The following is a 23565-nucleotide window of genomic DNA, read 5'->3' as shown; positions in this document are numbered from 1 at the left end:
TTTTTAGTTTTCATACCTTGGTCCATATTGAAATTTCCCCCAAATTTTGGGCTATTAAATACACACATAAATAATCATATTTGTAAACATATTGGTTTAGACAAATGATTCACCTAGGTCTACAATTGGGACTAGAGTCACTTTGGAGCTGACTTTTTTCCACTGTTGAATTTTTTTAAATTCCTATTGCTAAATTTCTACAACCCAGTGTTTTGGCACAAGCCTATAGATTTCTGCTTCGCTGCTGCCAGATATCAGTGTTGAGATTTTTCTGTTAACACATTCTATTTCCCCTGGTATTTCAAAGGGCTTCTTTCAGTTCTCTCTTGGAAGGGACTTTAAGTGAGGACTGGTTGTGGCTTTGTGTTCATCTTTACATTTTGAAGTTGGTTTCATAGATATTTCATTTTTTTTCCTTCTAAGACTGCACCAGTGCCCATTCCCTTGTTTTGTCTCAGACAGCACTGTTTTATTTTTCTCTGTGCCCACTAACGTGCCTGTCAGCTTTTCAGAACAGTGAGGACGATCTACATCCTCTTAAGTAGTGATGGTCTAAGTGTCACCTCTGTCCATAAAAAGCCTTTTGTTTTCTCTTCTAGAACAAAGCCACATGCATCTCTGTGAAGTTGCTACCCAAAACTAAAGAGTGTAACAAATACTGTTTATTGCCCAAATCTATGCCCTTCCTGGAGTTTTGTTTAAACTATTGGTGAATCCAAATATAAACTTCATGTTAAAATATCTCCCCAATCTTTGCTATTCCTAGGATTGTCCTCTATAGGACCTCCTCTAGCCCAGCCTGTTGTTCCTTTTGCCCAAGAGAGACATGCCAATTCCTTTTACACATTGGTTAGAGCTTGCAAGATTCACCAGTCACCCTGACTCAACAGTAACTACTCTGTATCTTCCCGCATGTTAGCACCTGAGATTGGGGTGAAAGAAGAGCCCTCCATTCTTATGCTGAATGTGATATTACAGCAGCATTAGATTATAGATTCAAAATAAGTAAAAACGTTATTTTAGGGCTGTCAAGGATTAAAAAAAATTCGTGATTAATTGCACTTTTAAACAATAAGAAAATACCATTTATTTAAATATTTTTGGATGTTTTCTATATTTTCAAATATATTGATTTCAGTTACACAGAATACAAAGTGTACAATACTCACTTTATTTTTTATTACTATTTATTATTATTTTTATTGCACTGTAAAAGTATTTTTCAGCTCACCTAACAAGAACTATAGGGCAATCTCTTTACCATGGAAGTTGAACTTACAAATGTAGAATTACATACAAAAAACTGCATTCAAAATTAAAACAATGTAAAATTTTAAAGCATGCAAGTCCACTCAGTCCTACTTCTTGTTCAGTCAATCGCTCAGGCAGACAAACTTGTTTGTATTTGCAGGAGATAATGCTTCCCGCTTCTTGTTTACAATGTCACCTGAAAGTGAGAACAGGTGTTCTCATGGCACTTTTGGAGCCAGCACTGCAAGGTATTTACGTGCCAGATATGCTAAATATTCATATGTCCCTTCATGCTTCAACCACCATTCCAGGGGACATGAGTCCATGCTGATGATGGGTTCTGCTCAATATCAATCCAAAGCAGTGTGAACCAATGCATGTTCATTTTCATTATGTGAGTCAGATGCCACCAACAGAAGATTGTCTCTCTTTTTGGTGGTTCAGGTTTTGTAGTTTCCGCATTGGAGTATTGATCTTTTAAGACTTCTGAAAACATGTTCCACACCTCATCCCTCTCAGATTTTGAAAGGCACTTCAGATTCCTAAACCTTGCATCGAGTTCTGTAGTTACCTGTAGAAATCTCACATTGGTACCTTCTTTGCGTTTTGTCAAATCTGCAGTGAAAGTGTTCTTAAATGAACAACATGTGTTGGGTCATCATCCAAGACCACTATAAAAAGAAATATATGGCAGAATGTGGGTAAAACAGACCAGGGGGACATACAATTCTCCCCCACTGAGTTCAGTCACAAATTTAATTGACGCATTATTTTTTTAAATGAGTGTCATCAGCATGGAAGCATGTCCTCTGGAATGGTGGCCAAACCATGAAGGGGCATACGGATGGTTAGCCTATCTGGCATGTAAATAGCTTGCAATGCTGGCTCCCAGTGACGCAATAACAAAAAACCAACATTTGTACGTTGCACTTTCACGACAGATTGCACTACTGCACTGTAAAAATGATAAAAGTACTAATCTGTAATCAAATACACTTTCATTTCAATTAAGACAATATATTTGAAAATGTAGAAAAGCCATCCAAAATATTTAATAAATTTCAGTTGGTATTCTATTGTTTAACAGTGTGATTAAACCTGTGATTAATCATGATTGTTTTGAGTTAACTGCAATTAATTGACAGCCCTACTTTAATTTCGTCCTGTTCTTTACTTTCCCTTATTTTAAGCAATCTATCCTCTCACCACCCTGCCCACTTGTTGCTAAAACCCTCTGATATGTCCTTTTTTCTTTTGCTGCAATATTATATACATACACACACACACACACTTTTTTCAAAGCAAATATAAACAGGTTATAAACACAGATGAATTTAAATATGCCTTTGAATTTCCACAATTATTAATGTTGCTTTTCACTCCTTGCTTGGCTTTAGTGTGGAATACAGAAATGTGATGTCAAAATACATGCATCTTACTGTAATTACTTCCAAAAGATCTGCCAAACAATGATATCTTTCTAGAAGGTCTGGTTGAAATCTTGATTCCAATGAAGTCAACAGGAATTCATTTTTCATGGCCTTCCAGTATCATTCTGTGGCTTACTAAAAGGAGAAGCAGTGAGGAATCTGGAAGTACCTGCCATGTGTAACTTTTGGGGCACGTGCAACCACTGGAAAAATGCAGGAAATCCCCTCACAAGATATGGCAAACCAGCACTGCTGATGGTGCAATTTCATTTGTAAAGTGCTATCTTCTGAAGGCAGCATATTATTAGATTGAGCATATGTCTGCACATATCTGTGAATAAAAATAGATATCCACGCAGAATGGTCATAGGTAGTCAACCCATTTACCTACTGGAACTAGCATTAAGTCATTATTATTTACTTAGTACCAAAAAGTGTGCCTTTAAATAAATAAATAAAAAAGAAGTCCTTGCCCAAAACAAAATCACAAGAGACAGACAAAAGAATGGAGAAAGAATATGATGCACATGCAATTTAAAAATCCCTAGCTCATTTGCCCCAGTTTTCCCAGCCTTTTTCAGGTCTGTCCCCCCCTCACTCTGTTAGATTATAATTAAGCCCTATACTTCCCCAGTTTTGGTCAAAAGACCCTGTTCCTATCAACAGCTCACTGTATCCTCCTATGTTTCGAGGTTGGTATATCTTCACATGAGCATTGCACTTCTCATTTATAGCACAGAGCACACATTTAATATTTATGTAACAGTAGCATCCAAGGGCCTCAATATACACTCCCCCCACCCCACCCACCTGTTAGGCTTACAAACTTCAGATCCAAACCTCAAAGGCCAGTTCTGATGGGGGTGGGGAGCATCCTCTGCACTCATGTGGAACCCCGTGGACTTCATCAGGCTCAGCATAGGACATCCACGTAGGTCAGACTGAAGGATCAGTATCTTAAAATCTTGCTTGTATATTAAGAAAGTGAGGGAAGTCATATTTCCTATTTGCAACTATTAAATACTAAAGGGTTACCAGGACCATGATGCCTGCTCAAATTGAATAAGGAAGGTGTGTGTGTGTGTGTACATACGTACACACACTTCATTTGCATTAGTGGTATAATGGACAAAAAGTATCCAGTTTAGATTGTGACATCCTCAAGTCTCTTCCTTTGCTACAATATTAAGAATAATTTCAATCAAATTAGGAAAAGGTTGCACTTGACCTTGTTAATATTGGATTTCTTCTTAACCTGACAATGCTAATCCCCCTTCATTCAAACCTACATAATTAATAAAGCATTAACTATTCAAGTAATAACTTAAGAGTTAATATCCTGTTCTTTCATTCAGTATGAAAAAACGCCTTAAAGTGTTATTTATACCTACATAAATTCAATTTGATATTATTCACCAGAGTACTTTCCCCTTTCTTTCCATCCATTAGGTTTATTTTTGTGGTTAATTAGTCAACCAATAGATTTCATAATTTCAAATGGGCTCTTATAATCACGTTATAAACCACAAAGGACATTCTGTTCTCACAAAGACTATAGAGATTTATAACCTTGCAGCTTTCCCAGCTATCAAACATCTATATGATTCTCAAGGGCTCAGATATGTAGAGATTGTAGAAATGTTGTAACATTAATAAGGCCATAAATTTTAAAATTGAATAAGACTTTTGCAAATAACTTCTTGTCTTTCTTTGGAGACTATTGTTCTCAGAAAAATGAATTAGTGAGAATGACAACCATGTTCATTTTTGAGTGATATTTCCCCTTAATTGCTTTGTTCTCCCTTTGAAATGGAAGTTACAATAGGAATTGAAGATACCAATTTTAATGTATGGTAACACAGGACCTGAGCCCATTAGATTTTTTTTCCTTATAGCTTGTATTTATTATTTTGCTTTGATACATTCAAGAGGAGAAAGCCATTCCCATGTTTCACAGCTCGCGGAAGAAGTTACAGTAGTATCACTGAGTATATACACATGATACATTGTATTGTTAGCCTGTTGGTTTTTGGAAAAAAGTATTTGGCTATTTGGTCCAAAAACCATCGGAGTCAGCAGAAGGACTCAGACTTCAGATCAGGCCTTAAAGCAGATACTCACCACACATCCCAGTTTCCTACTCCTTGATAAACCCAACCCCAAACTTCCATGTATTTAAGCAACCTCTCACCTTGCCAAAAGAGGTAAGAATGGAATAATAGGGTTAACAACAAGGGAGTCACGATTTTGCAACACCATGCAAACTCAGCTGACTTTGTGTGCATGCACACACGTCCCCCCACCCCCCGGATGGAAATACAAACACTAAGCAGCAGCATCCTTTCTAAACCTCATCTATAAGTGGCCTCTGAGTGTAGGAAGCCATGTGAGACAGAAATGCTCACTGCCCTGCCTTGGATAGCATGTCATTGCTATTCTAGTGCCTCTGGACAACTTGCTTTGCTGCTATTAACCCCCATTAGCTGGTCTCTCTTTTCATGACAAATCCACAGTATCAGACTAATAGTTAAAAGGCATAAACTCAGCATGATAAAAAATGTGGGGTTTAGAACATAATTGAGGTCTCATTATTTTTGCCTGAATACTGCTGATAATGAAAAGTCTTCTAAGTTAAATCCCTATCTGGTGTCCACAGCTCTTACACAGATTTGATAGTCTTAGGCTCAGTTCCTCTGTTTTAAGGAGACATCAGTATATTATGTATAATTTTAAATGTTGTCCTGTCAAACTTGCATTCTTTACCACTTTATAGCTGCAAACCAACAGTGCCATCCACTGTCTCTCTGAATAATTTTACCCAACAGCTCTTTCACAAGATAGTCAAATAAAACAGGATGTTAAATATAAACCCTCTTAACATTTGTATGTTCATTGGATTCGTAGCGTACACAAAATTTTAACATTTTGGAAAGGAAAAAGGCCAAACCACAGTAGGGTGGCTTTCAAGGAGGGTTCTAAACATACTGCTCAAGCAAGTTCAGTTGTAGAAAAATAATACAATCCAGAGAATCTAAATGAATTCTTTGTATTAGTCTTCACTGCAGAGGATGTGGGGGGAGAGCCCCAGGCCTGAACCATTCTTTTTAGGTGACAAAGCTGAGGAACTGTCCCAGAGGTATCAGTACAGGAGGTTTTGGAACAAACTGATCCATTTAATACGTCATCAGAACTCCAACTTTTTAAAAAGGCTCTAGAGGCGATCCTGGCAATTACAGGCCAGCAAGCCTAACTTCAGTACCAGGCAAATTGGTTAAAGACTATAGTAAAGAACAGAATAATTAGACAGAGATAAATATATGTTGGGAAAAAGCCAACATGGCTTTTCTTAAGAGAAATCATGCCTAGCCAATCTATTAAAATTCAGTGTGTAGACAAGTATGATACAATTGATATAGTGTACTTGGACTTTCAGAAAACCATTGACAAGGTCCCTCACCAAAGGCTCTTAAGCAAAATAAGCAGTCATGGAATAAGTGGGAAAGGCCTCTCGTGGATCAGTAACTGTTCAAAAGATAGAAAAGAAAAGATAGAAATAAATGGTCAGTTTTCACACTCGAGAGAGGTAAATAGCAGGGTCTCCCAAGGATCTGTACTGAAACCTGTGCTATTCAACATTTTGATCTGGAAATGGGTTCGAACAGCAAGGGGCAAAATTTGGAGACAATACAGAATTACTCATGATAGTTAAGTCCAAAGCTGACTGCAAAGAGTTACCAAGGGATCTCACAAAACTGGATGCAACAAACTGACAGATGAATTTCAATGTTGCTCAGTCCAAAGTAATGCACATTGGAAAACATAATCCCAACTATACATACAAAATTATAGGGTCTAAATTAGATGTTAACACTCAAAGATCTTGGTGTGGCTGTGGATAGTTCTCCCAAAACATCCACTCAGTGTGCAGCAGCAGTCAAAAAACCACAACCAAATCACCTACAATGTTAGGAACTGTTAGGAAAGGGATAGACAAGATTTAAAAAACAAAACAAAATTAAAAAAAACCCACCACTCTATAAATCCATTGCATGCCCATACCTTGAATACTGGTTGCCCCATCTCAAAAAAGATATTAGAATTTGGGAAGGGACAGAGAAGGGCAAGAAAAATGATTAGGGGTATGGAACATCTTCTATAGGAGGAGAGATTTCTAAACTGAACAGTCCCAGTCTTTGTAAAGAGTACTAAGAGGGATCTATAAAGCCATGAAGGTACAGACGCTCCGAGTTATGTAAACCAGATGTATGCAAATCCAAGTTTACAGAAAAAGTTCTGTATGCTAGAAATAGGAGGTTTTTTGTCGTGGTTTTTTTTGGGGTGGGGGGCAGCATAATGGTTAGATGTTTTTCCAACTTATGCAAAATTTGAGTTCTGGAATGGAATGCTTGCATAAGTTGGGGAGCGTCTGTATAGAGGAAGTGTTATTTACCCATTCACATGACACAAGAACCAGGGGTCATCCAATGAAACTAATAGGCAGCAGGTTTAAACAACAAAAGGAAGTACTTCTTTGCACAGTCAACCTGTGGAACTCATTGCTGGGGGACGTTGTGTAGGCCAAAAGTTAAAAAAAAAATTAGATAAATTCATGGAGGAGAGGTCCATCAGTAGCCATTAGTCAGGATGGTCATGGAAACAATCCCAAGCTCCAGGTAGCCCGAAACCTCTGACTGCCAGAAGATGGGTATAGAAAATGGGATGGATCACTCAAAGTTGTCCAGATTTGTTTATGTCTTCTGAAACATCTGGCACTGGCCACTGTCAAAGATGGGATACTGGGCTAGATGGACCATTGATCTGCCTCCCATAAGCAGAAGGGCTGGGTCTGAAGCTTTGGGATCTGCATAGAAAAAGTAGTGTTCTTAATATATTTTCTCCTCCCAATGCAGATTGACAACCTAACAACTTCTGGAGGTGAGGCTGGGCTAAAAGGGTCTTCCCAAAAGATAAGTTAAAGATACTGGGCAGACTCATATGAGAGACAGAGGATGTGAGGATGAAACAGTTTCAGTAGAAAACTGGCACATTTTCAGTTTGTTAATCTCAAAATTCCAAGCAAGCCTCAAGTGACAAGAGCATAGGTAAATTCAAGCTGCTGGTTTTGCTTCTCAAGAACTGTGCAAATTATTATTTACCGCTTGTATTGGGGTAGCCCCTACCAGCGCCAGACCAGGACACCATTATGCTAGATGCAGCACCAAGACAGAACAAAAAGACAATGGCGAAAATGGTAAGCTCCCTGGGCAAAGTAAGAAAAGTGAATGGAGATGGATACAGATAAGCAGACAGGCACAGCTGTAATGAAAATGCAAAATTTACTTTAATATAATTTTTCCAGGAGGTCCACCTAGAACAGATCATGGAACAAGTGTCTGTTGTACAGTCTGGGTAAGTTTGCTCAATATGGGCCTCAATTCACTGCAGTGATTAAGCTCATGTGTAACTTTAACCCTGTAGTGTCACTGCCTTCATGAAAATTACTTATGTAGTTACATTACATGCATATTTAAATGACTTCCTGAATCAGGGCATCAGAGCACTAATACTAAATTATGATTTCTGCTTCTGATAGCTCTTCTAAAAGTATTAGAATATTTGCATGGATTGATTTTTGTAGAGTAAGAGATAGAACTATGATACGTTCATGAGACACTAAAATTAAATGAACATGCTAACAGCTTGTTATTTTTGTACATTGACATTTGCAGTGACAGGCATAAAACTGGAATGTATATATATATTTTAAAATATGGACCCCCTGCAGTATAGTTTCTTCATGCAAAGTGAAGGGTCCTTTGAAGGCAAGGAAAAATGTGTCCATTATAGTTCATGTATTTTCTATATTCAGCATAAAATCATGTACTTATTTCTGACTCACCTATTGCCCCAGAACATGGTTCAGTAGGAGTTTTCTTCCTGAATGCAAAAGTAAGATATGCAAGATTTTCTGTGGAGGAATAGGAATATTTCTATGGAGTACACATAACATTACGTCTGTATTGGGACCTCACAGGCTTAACCTTTCATATTTTATGCATCCATTTAAGCATTCTTTAGTTAAGATTAAAAACATTAAGTAGTTGGAGTCCCCTCCACCAAAAAACCACCCACAAAAGTTTGAATGTCTGCTTGCTGTTTTGTAATTTTTTTAGTGTATTTTAACAGGAGTAATTAAAATCTTAACTCTTTAGAAGAATATATGGAGCTATATCAGAACTGGAAGGGACCCTGAAAGGTCATGGAGTCCAGCCCCCTGCCTTCACTAGCAGCTTTCAGTAGGTCTGCATGATTTCCCCTGAGAAAGCAGTATCGCTGTGGAGTGCTATAGTTGGATTTTGTGGGACATTTTTCCTGTATTTCTTTGGCGAGGATACAAAATTATGGGTAAATTCAGGCAAAGTTATATTTTTTACTTTAAGTTGAGGTCTACTCCTTATGGAAAGCTTTTGAACAATCCTATGGGACAGAATTGATAATTATGTCCCTCCTATAGAATTCTACACAATTATTCTAAAACTAATAGAAAGCTTGGCACACTGAAATTTGATGGGTTTATAGAATTTCTATATTAACCTATTACTTTACCATAATACTCTATTGTTTCCATCATTCATACATTCCATAGGCCTTTTCCATAAGGGATCTATGTGCATACAGCCCTCTGTTTCCCTGTGCACTATGACTGAAATTCAAACCTTCCTGCACAAAGTAAACCAGATATATGCAAGGCAGAAAGTTGAAGGATGGAATCTGCTCTTTCCATCCACAAGAAACTGAATCCACAAACCCAAAAACATCTTCTCCTTAAACAGGGGTGCAAAGTCCCCTACATCTCCCTCCTCATTCAGGGTTACCACAGTGCAGAGGTCCTTGCTTAGACCACTTTCAAAGAGGTGAATTTCACCCTAGCTGTACAATGCAGCAGGTTAGATTATTCCTGGAGCACTCGCTGTGGCATGACATCACCCGCGGGGGTTGAGGGGGAGGAAGAGAACGCACACGATGTAGGATTTGCCATTTTAGCAAAACATGTTATAAAAGCAGAATTGAAAGGTATAATCAGTCTTTAACATGAAGGGCAGCTGCTTGTATTGTGGAAAGTTTTCAAATGGCCTAAGTTTTGCTCACACACACTTAAAACAGCAACTTCTTACCTTATAGTTACATATATTTTTGGCTTACTGCGATGCACTCTGACATGGAAATAAAGACAGCAAATAAAATGGAGCAAAGCACAACAGGTGAATGAAGACATACATTCATATACTCTAATGCGAACTAGGTGTTGTGTATCAAATTAACAGAACTCAAATACTACCCTGGGTTTTAAAAATGTCACCTGCCCTGGAGGTACTTGCCCTGCAGGGTAGATTCCATTGAATAGAACTGAGTTCCTGTACTCAGAGGACACTGTCTTGAAGGTGGAGGAGATTCACCAAGACCAGCACAGACAAAGGCCAAAGGAAACAAACTGCACCAGCTCTGGCTTCCAGCGATTGTATACCACATATCCACTACTGGAAATTCCAATAAGACAAACCCCATGTATTTTCAGACTAAAGTAAGCTATCGAGTTCTTATGGCCAATTTAGAAAGATCAACACTACTTAGGGCAAAACATGCCACAGCATTGTAATGCAGAGCCACATTCAATACCGAATTAGCACGAACTTCGTAGGAATGTAGTATAGACGTTACAAAGGTATGTGGCTTTGTTGTAGTCTTTGTAAAATGGTAACACTATATTAATATTTATACAGTAAAGATAAATACAGATAAAACAATATAACATCAATGGTAACATGTTTAGATACACATAACAAATATGATAATTTAATATTGTTCCTGGTTTCTGTAAAGCAAATGAAAATTGATAAAATTCCTTTGGAGTGCTGATTAAAAATCATCCGAAATACTGTCTAAGAAGAAATCCAAAATCCATATGTTCTATAATACTCACACTTTTAAAGTAAAGCTTGTTACAGTCTCCATTTAAGGGCATTCATATTCAGCTATTTTAATGATGCTCTAAACGTTTTTCTGTGATACATCAGTTTGCAATTTTGTCAGATACTAAAAATTGGTTTTGGACAAAATACTCTAAATCGTTTAGAGTTCCAAAGAGAGTTACATTTCAAGTTCCATAATTGCACAGGGGAATTTGAGCCTTGTAAAAAATTTAGACTAGAGAAACACTGAAGGATAGCGCATGATAAGAGGAACAGTTCTGAAGAACCCTTTTATATTGCTGTTGCCTGTCATCATGTTATATTCTAAGCCCAGTTGTGTTACTGTCTGTGAAAGGACAACGTGAATGATGAGAACGGAAAGAAGTCTTTAGGTGGCTTAGCATTTCAAATATTCTTAGGCACAGGAAAACATTTGTTTTTACAACTTAGAATGCTGCGTGGGTATGACTCTTTGAAATGTAATATTTACATCCTAGGATGCTGACAGAATCACTCAAGAGAAATTAATCATTTCACTAAGTGCTACAAGCAGATATAGGGTAAGGAAATCTAAAGCCTTCAGACCAATGTCACACACTGGGTAATTGAGATTTTTCATTCACATGACTGAGGCCACTTACATAGGACTGTCATGAAAATTACATCTTCTCTGCAAGATTTCACATGTACAAAAAAGCTAAGTTAAGAATTGTACAGAAAAGCCATGGGAAAGAACAGTTCAGATGCATACATCTGACTGTATTTTAATAAATCAATCTAGGGACTGAACAGATCCAGAGCTGTAGAGAAGCACCACACACCTTTCAGTAGAAGAATGTGCAAAGTTAGATTTAAACTGCTTTTGCCCTCCCATGTAGTAGGCCAGGTGTAGAAATAGGTCTCCAGTCAGATTTGAACTGGATAACTGAAACGCAAGGCAAACATTTTATTTTCTAGTTTTAAAAGAAAATTGTCAACATCCCTGATAATTTAGAAGTATATTAGTTAGCCACCCAATGGATGCCTGTTGATCTAAGTGCAGGGGAAATATATCGAGAATGACAAAGAAAGAGTATCTATCTGCCAAATTGTCTTGTGTGATTGACTGGCTGGGATACAGCGGTTGTCTCACAGGCCCCTGCCTGTTTTGGATTTGAAAACAGTAGGAACAGTCTTGGATGAGAGAATTTAAAGCGGAACCCTGTTATCCAGAAACACAGGGCTGGACAGGAAGAGTTGTTTAGATCTAAGGTTCTGTGTTTGGTCCAATGAAGAATAGTTGTGTTTTATTACTAACGTTCTTTCAAGTCAGTGGTTTGGCTAAAAGAAAATGATATTTGGCCAAGCCAGAGAAGCTACTGTTCTTAGCGCTAAAGTCAAAATGATGAACTTCCAACAAAATCATGGTACTCAAGCAACAAGGGGTATGACTGCCGCAAACAAACATCTTCGGGGGTCACAATTTGCCCACAGCTACCATAACATGGAATAAGGGACTCCTTACCTAATAAGCAGAGGGAAAATGCTGTGGTACCCCAGACACAGACTATTAGTAAAGAAGAGCTTTTATTGGTGATCACCACTGTTAATCAGATTGAATAAAAAAATTAGTATATTTATAAACCCAATAAAGCAATCTAATACACAGCAAATGGACTTTAAAATAGATGGAAAAACTAGTGCTTCTTATTTTAACTTTATTTTCTTCTTATAAGGTTAGTTTTGATTTATCTAGTCGAATTAATTCACTAAAATGCAATTTTTCTTATGTGGTACTTAACTGTCCCATCACTTTGATTCTTCATACTGACTATTGCATGTCTTGGATATTTAAGTTTTTTCCTCCAGAAGATTCTAAGCCAGTAGTACATTACTTTGTGAAATCCTATTTCTTGGAGATGTATGAATAGGATTTTATAATCACTGTCTTAGAGGTGACAAATTCTTACTATAAATACACACACATCGTATGCAATGTCATAATTTGCTATTGTAAATACCCCACACAGTCTATAAAACAATGCATCTCCTAGCCCTCATTCAAGTTCAGTCAGGTTTATTAAAAGGGATACAGTATCTTAGGTTAAGCTCTGTTTCTCTCCTCAGCAGGGCCCAAATACAGTAGTTCTTACAGCCTATATAAATGATATTTAAAGTAGTTAAAGAAAGAAAGTAATGATAGGAGGATGCTTCAATAGTCTAACCCTGCTTATGAAACATTCTGCTCAAATACTGTAGCATGGGCAGCCTACTTAGATTAGATTATCAATGTTTTCCTTTTATTTATTCAAGAATTAAGCTTTATCCATTCAGCTTTCAAAGTGATTGGTTTTTAAGTGAGATTCTCAGTATTACAAAGTAAATGCTTTAAATGACAGCTTTTCTTCTTTCACTGAAAGTTCAGTAGGAAACAATACTTTCCACCAGTGTAATGGGGTTCACTACTTACCCCAATGCCCCCTTGTGGCTCATTGAGGGATTAGCTCACCACCAGTCAGACACCCTCAGTCAACCAGTCAGGTTACTGCCTCTTCATCATTCAGGATGCTGCTTCTTCATAGCATGACCCTCCAACCAGGTCATTGTAATCCTTCCCTGTGAGGGTATCAAAGTCGCACTGGACAGACTATCTCAGGCAATCTTCCATTCCACTGCCCACACTGTGCCACTTCTCCCAGTGGCTAGTAAGGGAACGCAGGCCCACCCACCACTCCAGGTTGCAGCACAGAGACCCTCTATCCAGCAACCTCCCCAGTTTACTCACTCCCAGATTCCATTGCTGTTGCACATGCTCCTTCCCCAACCTCCTCTGGGTGCACCCTTCCTTCAGAGCCTAGCTCCTAGTCTCTTCCCTGGTTCCCCCTTTCTCTTTTTAAGTTCAGACTAGGGCATCAGGCCTTCCCTATTGCAGCCCCTCTTACCACCAACTTTCTTTATACCTATCTCAGCTCCTCCCTCAGCTGGGCTTCAGCAGCCATTAGGCCTTAAGAGCCTTGACTCTCCTCCAGGTTAACTAGATCCTTTCCAGCTACCTAGTGTGGTGTAAACACCCTATGACACCACCTTATAATTGGTGTTTGTGGTTTGTTTTTTCCATTAGAAGTTAAAGACAGAATAGACAAAGCATCCAATTCATTTCACTGCTCATGCGGCGTTTTCTTTGCCTTAGTTTCCTAATCTGTGTTCATGTTGTTATCAACAGCATAGGAATTTACTGAGTACTGTTCTGGCCCTTTACAATTTCTTCTATCATGGCTGAAGAGCATTGATGCAGGGCAGGAAATCCCAAACAAGACTGGAGAAACTTTATAGGACCAGGACAGTATATGTTTTTTAAAAAAAACCTATATTTACTAAATAGTGTTTAAATATAATAAAAAGTAGCATGAGACAAAAAACCATATATATTGATAGAGAACAACAGAACTGGAGCATGGATCTCTAAAGCAGTGGCTGGGCTGATGGGGAAAGTCCCTTACATTGTAGATCATTGAAGACAATTTTAATAGTTAAAGATGCATTACAAGAGCAAGCTAATCGTCTTAATTTTCTTGCCCGGTTTTGCACTGTTACTCCTGAAGCTGGCTTCTCATGACTGCATTCTCTCCAGTTTTATAAACATAATTCCTTGAAGTATTTGTAGTAATTAACTTTAGCTTGAGTGCAGCTGTGCAATGTTCTGAACTGTCTCTACCTTGGGATAACCTTGAAGCTATTTTTAAGTGGCTCTGATTTTGTACTCTAAAATCTGGATCTCTTCTTAAATCAGGCTCCAAAGTACAGCCATCTTCTACTCAATAAAGTTAACTAAAATGAGAAAAAATAGCTTCTAAGCTCTCAGTGTCTTGAGACTAGGGGGGAAATGGCAAGTGTTTTAGTATATGTAAAATCATGTCAAAATAGGAAATATACAAGTCAGACAGCAAATGTGTTAGAGCCAAATGAGACCACAGATACTGGGCCTAAATCTGCTCCCACTGAAATCATTCTATTGAAATGCAACATTTGTCACTGAATTCAGGGGGTGCAGTATCAAGCCCAGAACATGATAATATAGTAAAAGCTGTTTTATCTGGCACTTCAACTGGAAAGTGCTATAAACTGGAATTCTGATGTTCATTGAGATTCCAGTTTACAGTCTGGTTGGTGCGGAGCTGGCAGTGGGTTGGGGTGTGGGGTGCTGGATGCAGGGGGCACTCACCTTGGTGGCTCACCAGAAGTGGCAACTGGTCCCGGCTGCTCCTAGGTGGAGGCGTGGCAAGCAGCTCTGTGTGCTACCTCCACTCACAGGCGCTGCCCCCTGGCTCCCAGTGTCAGGACCAGGACATGGGCAGTCTTATCTAGTGGTCTAAGCAGGAGCCAGGCCAGGTCTGATACCGGGAGGTCAGAGTCCGAGACAGGCCAGAGAGCAAACCAAGCGTTGAGTGTTGAAAGGCAGGGACAGGTTATCAGGAGCAGGAGACAAACTTGAAAGCAGAACCACAGCGCAATAACCAGAGTCAGACCAGGTCCTGATACCAGCAAGTTAAGCTGCAGGAGACACAGTCCAGGGCAAGGTGGATCCCAGTTGCATGGATAACTTCCTGTTCCAGGTTTATACAGAAGCTGTGGATCAATCAGGAATCTCAGCTTTTTGCTAGTAAGGTTCCAGGACTGGAGTCCTTCTGTCCGAGTAACCATTAGCAGGCTCTTGGGTGCAGGTTGGTGCTTACTAGCACTGCAAGGCATTGTAGGTCTGGGTTAGAGATCCATACTCCCTGAAACCCACTCAGTTTCAAATACCTGCTTATGGTCTTGGTTCTAATCTTCACACATTCCAATGTAGGTTTTGACCCATTACATTTCTTGGAACAAAAAGCAATTTCTATGATTTTATAGAAATAACTTACTTCCTCCATTTTGTAACTGCTAAAATCAATATGGGCCCCAATCCTGCAAGCACTGTCCATGTGAAACTTGTATTAGTGTTTGTTATCTAGATGACAGATCCCTTAGAAATACCAGAGAGGGGGGACAAACCAATATTGACTTAGTAGGAATGTGTGTGTGGAGTGCTATGAGGCACAGGCCTATTACCCAGGCAAGACATATTGACTATATAAAAAATTCAAAGATGGCTGTACAATTTTCCCTGCTGTTGATAAATAGAAATCTTCCTTAAACATCTTCTAAACCTGAATCCCAAAGCAATTTATCACTGCATGCATTGCTTAACATAGATTTTTAGCTATTCAGGATAGCCCATAGAAAACACTGCCTTGTTAGCGTTAAACCACAGCCCATGTTCTAGGGTAAGAGGAATGCATTAGGACTCTGCATCAGCAGAAGTACCCAGAGGCATTATTTCTGACTCAGCCACAACACCCCCATGGGTTTGGGCAGAGAGCACACAAGAACAGAGCTCTGACTTTCTTTAATATGAGACTGTGTTCACACCCTTTCTCGGGGGCTCACATCTGTGTGATGCTGGACAAAGAGGGAGGGCCTATGGTCACCCTTTTTCCTTTGTGCAACCCCAACGTAGAGCTTTACACTGGGATTATGGAGGACTGTAAATCTGGCTAAGCTCTGGATCTAACACCATGCTCCAAATAAAACAAAGCCAAATTCTGCCTTCAGTTAGGCACATGCAACTGCATGTGTATAACTGAAGATGAAATTTTTCCCATTTTCTCTAGTTCAGACCATGTGTCAGTGGAGTTCTCACCCTTAGTGCCTGCAGTGTTTTTAGAACAATTATAACCTTCCCCTCAAAGTCTTACTTTACTTGATAAATGGCTCCTTGTGAATATTATTCTGTGAACTTCTTACAAAGCCTTATGTTTATCAACAAAATGCAAATGACAACAGGAGTGACGCTCTCATGTTTTCTACAAACTCATCTGCTTCTCAGTTGTCCAATCTCTTTTACAATGGAATTACTCCAGATTAACCTTAGGTCAAACCAATCTCTAAAGACTCAAGGGCAGGTATAGTAAGTAAAATTTTCAAAAACACTTAGATGTGTGTGATTTAGGCTCCTAAATCACTTAAGGGTCATATTTACCAGATATTTAGGCACCTAGAGGTTAGACAGACACCCGATAGGATTTACAAATCCTAAAGATGTTAGGCACCTCATTGCCATTGACTTTCAACGGGAGTTAGGTGCCTCACTCAGTCACTTTTGTAAATCCTACTAGGGGTCTGTCTACATTTGTAGCTGCCTAAACACCTTGGTAAATCTGGCCTAAAGTAATGTACACTCCTAAATTACTTAGGCACTTTTCAAAAGTTGGTACACTGTCTCTGTATTTGTATTGTGATGCACCCTTGGGTTTGGGGAAAAACTCTGGGCCCAAATTCTTGATATTGTCATTAACTCTGGACTATATAAATATAGCCCAAGCATAGCACAGTTTTGGACTATTACTGGTTAATCAGATTTGGTATGAAATAACTGCTCTCTGCCAGGAATGGAAACATCAGTTCATTTTACATGGGAAGGCAAGTAATGAAACTTCTTGTGAAACCCCTAAAACCACATCCCTAGAGTGCAGTTAGTGTTTGTTGACACTTGAAAAATTAGAACTTCACTGGTGTAATTTTATCTGAGAAAATATGGGAAAGTGTTGCTCACCCAACCAAAAATCAAAATTCAGCTGTAGAGAAATTTGTCCTCATACAGTCTATTGCTTTAATTCAAAGTAGTCTGTGCAGTGATGTGCAAATTTTGATATTGTTCTTGGATATTTCATTTCTGTTTCCAAGAAATCTTTGTTTTCATATAATGAGGAAAAAAGATGACTAACCTGTTCTATAACTGTTCTTTGACATGTGTTGCACATGTCCATTCTGCTCCAGGTGTGTACATGCCCAGTGCACCAGAGTCAGAGCTATTTCCCTTAGTGGTACTCATGGAGATCAGACCAGTTCAGATGTATGTTAGTTTTGATCAAAACAGGTATGTCTTATAAGAACATATTTAGTGTTTAGACTCTGAAATGCTTGTAAGTTTCTGCATGCATTAATCTCACTTGTAATGTTGGTATTCTATACTATAGGAAAATGTAGGTTTTGCTTTTTAACTTTGAAAATATTTGCTCCAAGCATGTGAACCCAGGCACAAGAATCATCTCCCATCCTCCTTGCACCCATCCAACCTCTCAAAATCAGATGGGCCATTGAGGAACTTCACAGTACAAAGGATTGGTTAATAGCCCTGCTACACCTTGGAAATGCTATATGCAAGGAAGCTCCTCCTGTGGAGCTGGAAGCTGAATGAAGGAAATGAAACAAAGTTACAGGAAAATTTTCCATCTCTTTGCTGTTTGAACTCTTACAGGACTAGATACACCAAACTGAAGCCAGAGATCACCAGGAGTTACATCCTGGGTCCACCCTAAAAGACACTTTAAATTGACAGATCACTACAGCTCTGTCATTCTTAAGATTTAGATGATAACTCATATGAGCAAATATATATATTTGCTTGCTTTAACCTGTAAATAACTGATATTTTCTTTCCTAGTTAATAAATCTTTAGATAGTTTATTACAAGATTGGCTACAAGTGTAAGGTGTCTTTGGTGTAAGATCTAGGGTACCAATTGATCTGGGGTAAGTGACCGGTCTCTTGGGACTGGAAGCAACCCGATTTTTGGTGTAGGTGACCATTTTAATGTGGCTCTTGAACCTTTAAGACTATGGAGCATCTCGTCAGTCTTCTGAATGCCCCATCAAATGATGTTTGTGGAGGGGTGCAAGCCAACAACTTGTCCAGCTCTAACAGTGTCTGGAATTCCTGTCTGGCATCCTCTAGCAACTTGTCTGAGAACTTCAGCATATTGTCCAAGAGAAAAGTCATATCTGGCCAGTAAGGCTTGTTGATTAGCGATATAAAATTGTAAAGCAGATATGGAATAAATTTTTCTATCCAAAAGATCTATTTTCTTTGGATCTTTGTGGTAGAAGGTCAACCCTGATAACCCTGTCTCATAGCTGAGACAACTAAGGAACCTGGCAAATAATGGGTATAAAAATGTCCATATCCTTGACATGGTACCGTTTCCTGTTTCTCTTACCTGGCGGAGAGAGAGAGGATGACATTTGTCATAAGGATTTTGCAGACTCTAGTATGGTGATGTTGACAATTTGAGCCACTCTAGAAGGCCCCACTGAACCTAGAATGTCTACCAATCTGTGAGAACTCTCCTGGACCACCTCACAGTGTTACATCAGGTGAATAGCAGGAAGAATGCCAAGATGGTGAGGTTAATCCCTCTGCATCACAGTGGGTGGAGGTTCCAAAGCCTGCAGAGGCCTTGAGGGTTTTGTTCAGTACTGACATTGGTACTGAAAATAACTTCCTGGACCTCCTCATGTGCCCTAGCGCATTCTCTCCCTAGGAGGTCTGAAAGGTGGAGGAACTGGGGAATGGATCTGGGAGTGGGATGCATGCCTGTTGAGTTCTAATTGGGCCATGGGTCCATGATAGGACTCCAGCCATAACTGCTCCAAAGGCCCCTGTCTCTGGACTGTTTCTGAGCATCCAGGGGTACCAGTACTGGAACTCCATTGATGAAGGAGAAGGGGAGTGCCGACTTCTATCTAGGGAGCGAGGATCATAAGATCCTACCTCAGGCCCTGAGGAGGAACTTCAGTTGTCCAACACAGAGGTGGTAGGCCAGATGGTACCAAGTCTGGGGTCACAATTCCAGAGATATCAGTACTTGTGACATCATGCTGTCTTTACTTCCAGACTGCACAGGAAAGCACTGGAGCCTCTGATGATCTAGCAACCTGCCCCCTCTCCCCCAGAAAAAAGGGGGGGATCAAGACTGTGTGGTAAGTCTGTAGCTTGGGCCTGAGGATCCAACGGTACCAGCTGGCTTGTCTTCTGTATCCCCAAGGAGTCCAGCATTAAGAAGTGTAGGTCTCATGCTGTACCACTGTCCTCTGCTGTCAATGGTACAAAGACATTTTCCTGATGCTGTTGCACAGAAGAAGTCATATCATAGCAAAGGGTCAGTCTCAATGGCCAATGCCAGAATCAACAACTCCTGATGAGATGAGGTTGGTACTGGGAAACTTCTTCCAGACTATGCCCTTCCCTGTTCCTCAAGTGGGTGGACAGTACAAGGGACCTCAGTTGCCTCATGGAGCTAAGTCTCAGCTCATTTGAGGAATCTGCCCTCTTGTGCTTTCTTCTCAGCACTGGAGAAGGGGACTGGTGCTGAAGATCAGAAACAAGTTCTGGAGAGAAACTCCTTACCAGTTCTGAAGTACTCTGTGCACTCTCTGAGTGGGAAGGTTCAGAAGATGGATACAGGATGGTCTCTGTGGAGCTGTGATGTTGTCTCAGAGAGATAACTTGGGTGAGGTAATATCTTTTAGTGGACCAGCTTCTGTTGGTGACAGAGACAGAAGTTAGTTCAGTAAAAGATATTATCTCACCCACCTTATCTCTACAGTAAGATAGATAATTTCTCTGAAAGATATGGCATGCAGTAGCAAGTCAATCCTCTCTTACTACCAATCAGAGGCCATAAGAAAGAACTGAATTGGGTTTGGGGCAGCTCTATCTTTTATACCATTGTGTAGCAGAACAAGGCAGCAGAGGGTGTTTCCTGAATGGGTACCACTAAGGGAAAAATCTGACTCTGGTACACTGGCCATGAACACACCTGATGTGGAATGCGCAAGTACAAATCACTTGAATTACTATTAGTAATTCCCTGCTCACGTAAAAGAAAAAACTATTCTGCAGTTGAATAAAAATTCCAGGAGAAATCACTTGGATTTCATCAGAGCAGCATAGAGACCAATACAATAGAAGAGTGCCATGTAGAAACAGACTGCAAAGTAGGAAACTAAAGTATGTCTACACTCCAATAAAAGACAAGCAGCACAGCCCAGGTCAGTTGACTCAGGCTCACGGGGCTCGTACTGCAGGGCTATCAAACTGCAGTGTAGACATTCAGGGTTGGGAGGTTACAGAACTCCAGCCCAAGTCCAAACAGACCAGCTGCAGATCTTTTATTGCAGTGTAGACGTACTCACTGACATGCCCTCACTCAACTGATGATGCTGTTAAGTTGAAGTTGATACATTACATTGGTGTAAAGACATTGGACAGATTCTGATACCCTTACTCATGTTGATTAGCACCTTACTTTATTAACATATCCAATGAAATCAATGGGCTACTCTTGAAGTAAGCTGCTCCTCAGTATGAGTAATGGTATCAGAATCTGACTCAGTGCAAATAAGGAGGGTGGGATTCTGACATACAACATAATTATCAGATGAAAAAAGTCCAAAAAGTAAACGTAAAATACAAACCAAGTGGCTGGAATCACTACTGGTAAAAAGGAGTGCAATTCCATTGAATTCAACAGAGCTGAGTCCATTAAAGCCAACAATGAATTTAGCCCTAAAAGCACTTAGGCATAAATGTAGCATGGTAGTGCTAGCATAGCTGGCATTCACTGGTAAACAGAAGTGGAATTTGTTCCATCATCATTTAAAGAGAAATTGACTAGTTATTCTACCTCACACCTCTTTGAAGGCAATTTCTATACATTAAAATAATTTGCTACAACTATTAGGAAATTAATAACAGCAGTAATAACCCTTTGCATTAACACAACACCAAAGTTGCCAAACCACTCTACCATAATTAGATAGGAACGTAACAGCAATTAGCAGAAAGAACATCAGGTCTGGGAAACAGAAAACACAGAACACTGACTTTTTTTTAAACTTCCTAGCTGCAAGGCCGCCCAGAAGTGGGGCAAGTGGGGCAATTTGCCCCAGGCCCCGCAGGGGCCCCACGAGCTGCTCTGGGTTTCCGGCGGTGGGCGCCGCCCGGTAAGTACAAGCGCCTCAAGCGGGGAAAAAAAAAAAGCCGCAATCGGCAGCACTTAGGCTGCTCTACTGCCACCGCTTCATTCTTTGGCAGCAATCTGGCGGTGGGTCCTTCCCTCCGAGAGGGACCCGCTGCCCCAGGCCCCCTGAATCCTCTGGGCAGCCCTGCCTAGCTGCAAAAGGCTAAACAACTCAGTTGTCTTCAGAACACCTAAAAAGTTATCACATATTGACAAACATCCTGACAAATACATTGATCTCTAAGCAGAGTAGGTAATAAAGGCTACATTAACAGTAATTAAAAGTCATCTCATCTTTATTTCACATAACAGTGCTCAGAATTCATGTTGATCCTTCACCTGCCGCTACCCCTTTACACATCCTCTGTGCTTCCTATATGTTTGACTGCCTCTCAGTTAACACTTTGTTAAACTGCAGCAGCTGGATGCAACTTTGATTTCAGAACATGGTACAGTAGTCAAGTAATTCCACATTACAGGCCAGATCCTCAGCTGGTGTAAACTGGCAGAGATCTATAGCATAGATTCCCTGTTGCAATGAAAAAATAAAAGTGAATCTGCAAATGGTCACACTTTATATTAATGTCCCATGTCTAAATAGTTTATAAAGAATTAATATATGATTAATAGATATTATATGCACAAGTAGGGAGTATTATAGATGGTTATAAGAACTTCAGTAAAAGGTGTTATAAGCCATGGTTATGAACTATTAATCCATTGGACTCCACAACAATCTAATAATTGTTTATTAATTTTTATTAACTGGTTATAAATGGAAGCTTCAGTCAAAGTGAGAACCTGCAAAGAATACAGAATAAACTTTTTTCAATGTTTTATTTAAGAAATTCAGCTTTAACATACTTAGCATCTTAGGGTAGTGGAGGTGATGGCCACAAAAGAGTTAATCATCTTTTAGCAGTTGCTAGGTAACATACTCTATCTTCAGTGTGTTTAAATCTCAAGTTGTATTCGATCAGTGGAAGTCCATTGATGATCAGTAATGCTCCATCTTAGGTCTCATTATTAGAATGTGTTGCCCTCAATATCTAGAAGAACCGGAACTGTTTGCAGTTGAATTTAAATCTTAATTACAAGCCAGTTGCTATTTCTCTATATTGCCTCCAGAGCTTGCATAGTATGGTCCCTATCCAACAGCCCTTATGCGAGTAGCCCCACTGGAGTGTCAGGAGACTGACTACTCATGGGAATAAGAGCTGCAGGACTGGGCTGTAAGACTACAGCACAAACTAATCCCTGGCTGCCACCTACTGAACCTCTGTACACTGTCAGATACCTGATTCCTTCCTATTGTAGCCAGCTAGCTTATATCCTAGAGGAAAAACACATTTCAATCATATACTTCAGATTGTATTTTTTTTCATGAAATCATTCACAATCCAATTTAAGGAGAGAGAAGTTTTCATAAAAAAACAGTTACTGTACAAGATTAACCCAAAGCTCAAAGAAGTGTTTCCCCTCCCCCAACAAAAGCTGAATGAGGTTATAATATGGTCGTTTCCATCTCCTATTGTGGAGAACAGGCGCACCATTCACCATTTGTCAGTAGGAGAGTTTCCCATGTCAAACATCCAGACAATACATTTACTATCTCCTCTCCCTTGGACTGACATTCACCTCATTACATAGGGGCTGCAGAAGGTCATATGGACCCTTAACATCAGGCCCCATGCAGAAGAGTGGATGTCCCCCTTGATCTTTTGATCTGCTCCAAGCTAACACATTTTAAAGCAAAAGCCTTGAATTTGAATTGCATGTGCTGCAGAGGCATACAATCACGTATAGCGTGAATTCAGGTTTTACAAGTCATGCAGTGTATCATCATATGCAGTGGAAGACACTGCTAGTGAGCTGGGTAGAGGGAGACTGTTAGGGGTGAAGCAAAAATCAAACCACCAAATTGTTTGCTAGTGGATGACTTGACTATAACAACTCCTATCCAAATAAGGATGCTAGGAAAGACAGTGAAACATTACTCCAGGTGTCCCATTTATGCAGGCACTTGTAAAAGAAAAGGTTAAATTAG

This window comes from Mauremys reevesii, linkage group 11 (genome assembly GCF_016161935.1).
Source record: "Mauremys reevesii isolate NIE-2019 linkage group 11, ASM1616193v1, whole genome shotgun sequence".
Classification (NCBI taxonomy): Eukaryota; Metazoa; Chordata; order Testudines; family Geoemydidae; genus Mauremys; species Mauremys reevesii.
Note: the sequence above shows the minus strand (reverse complement) of the source record.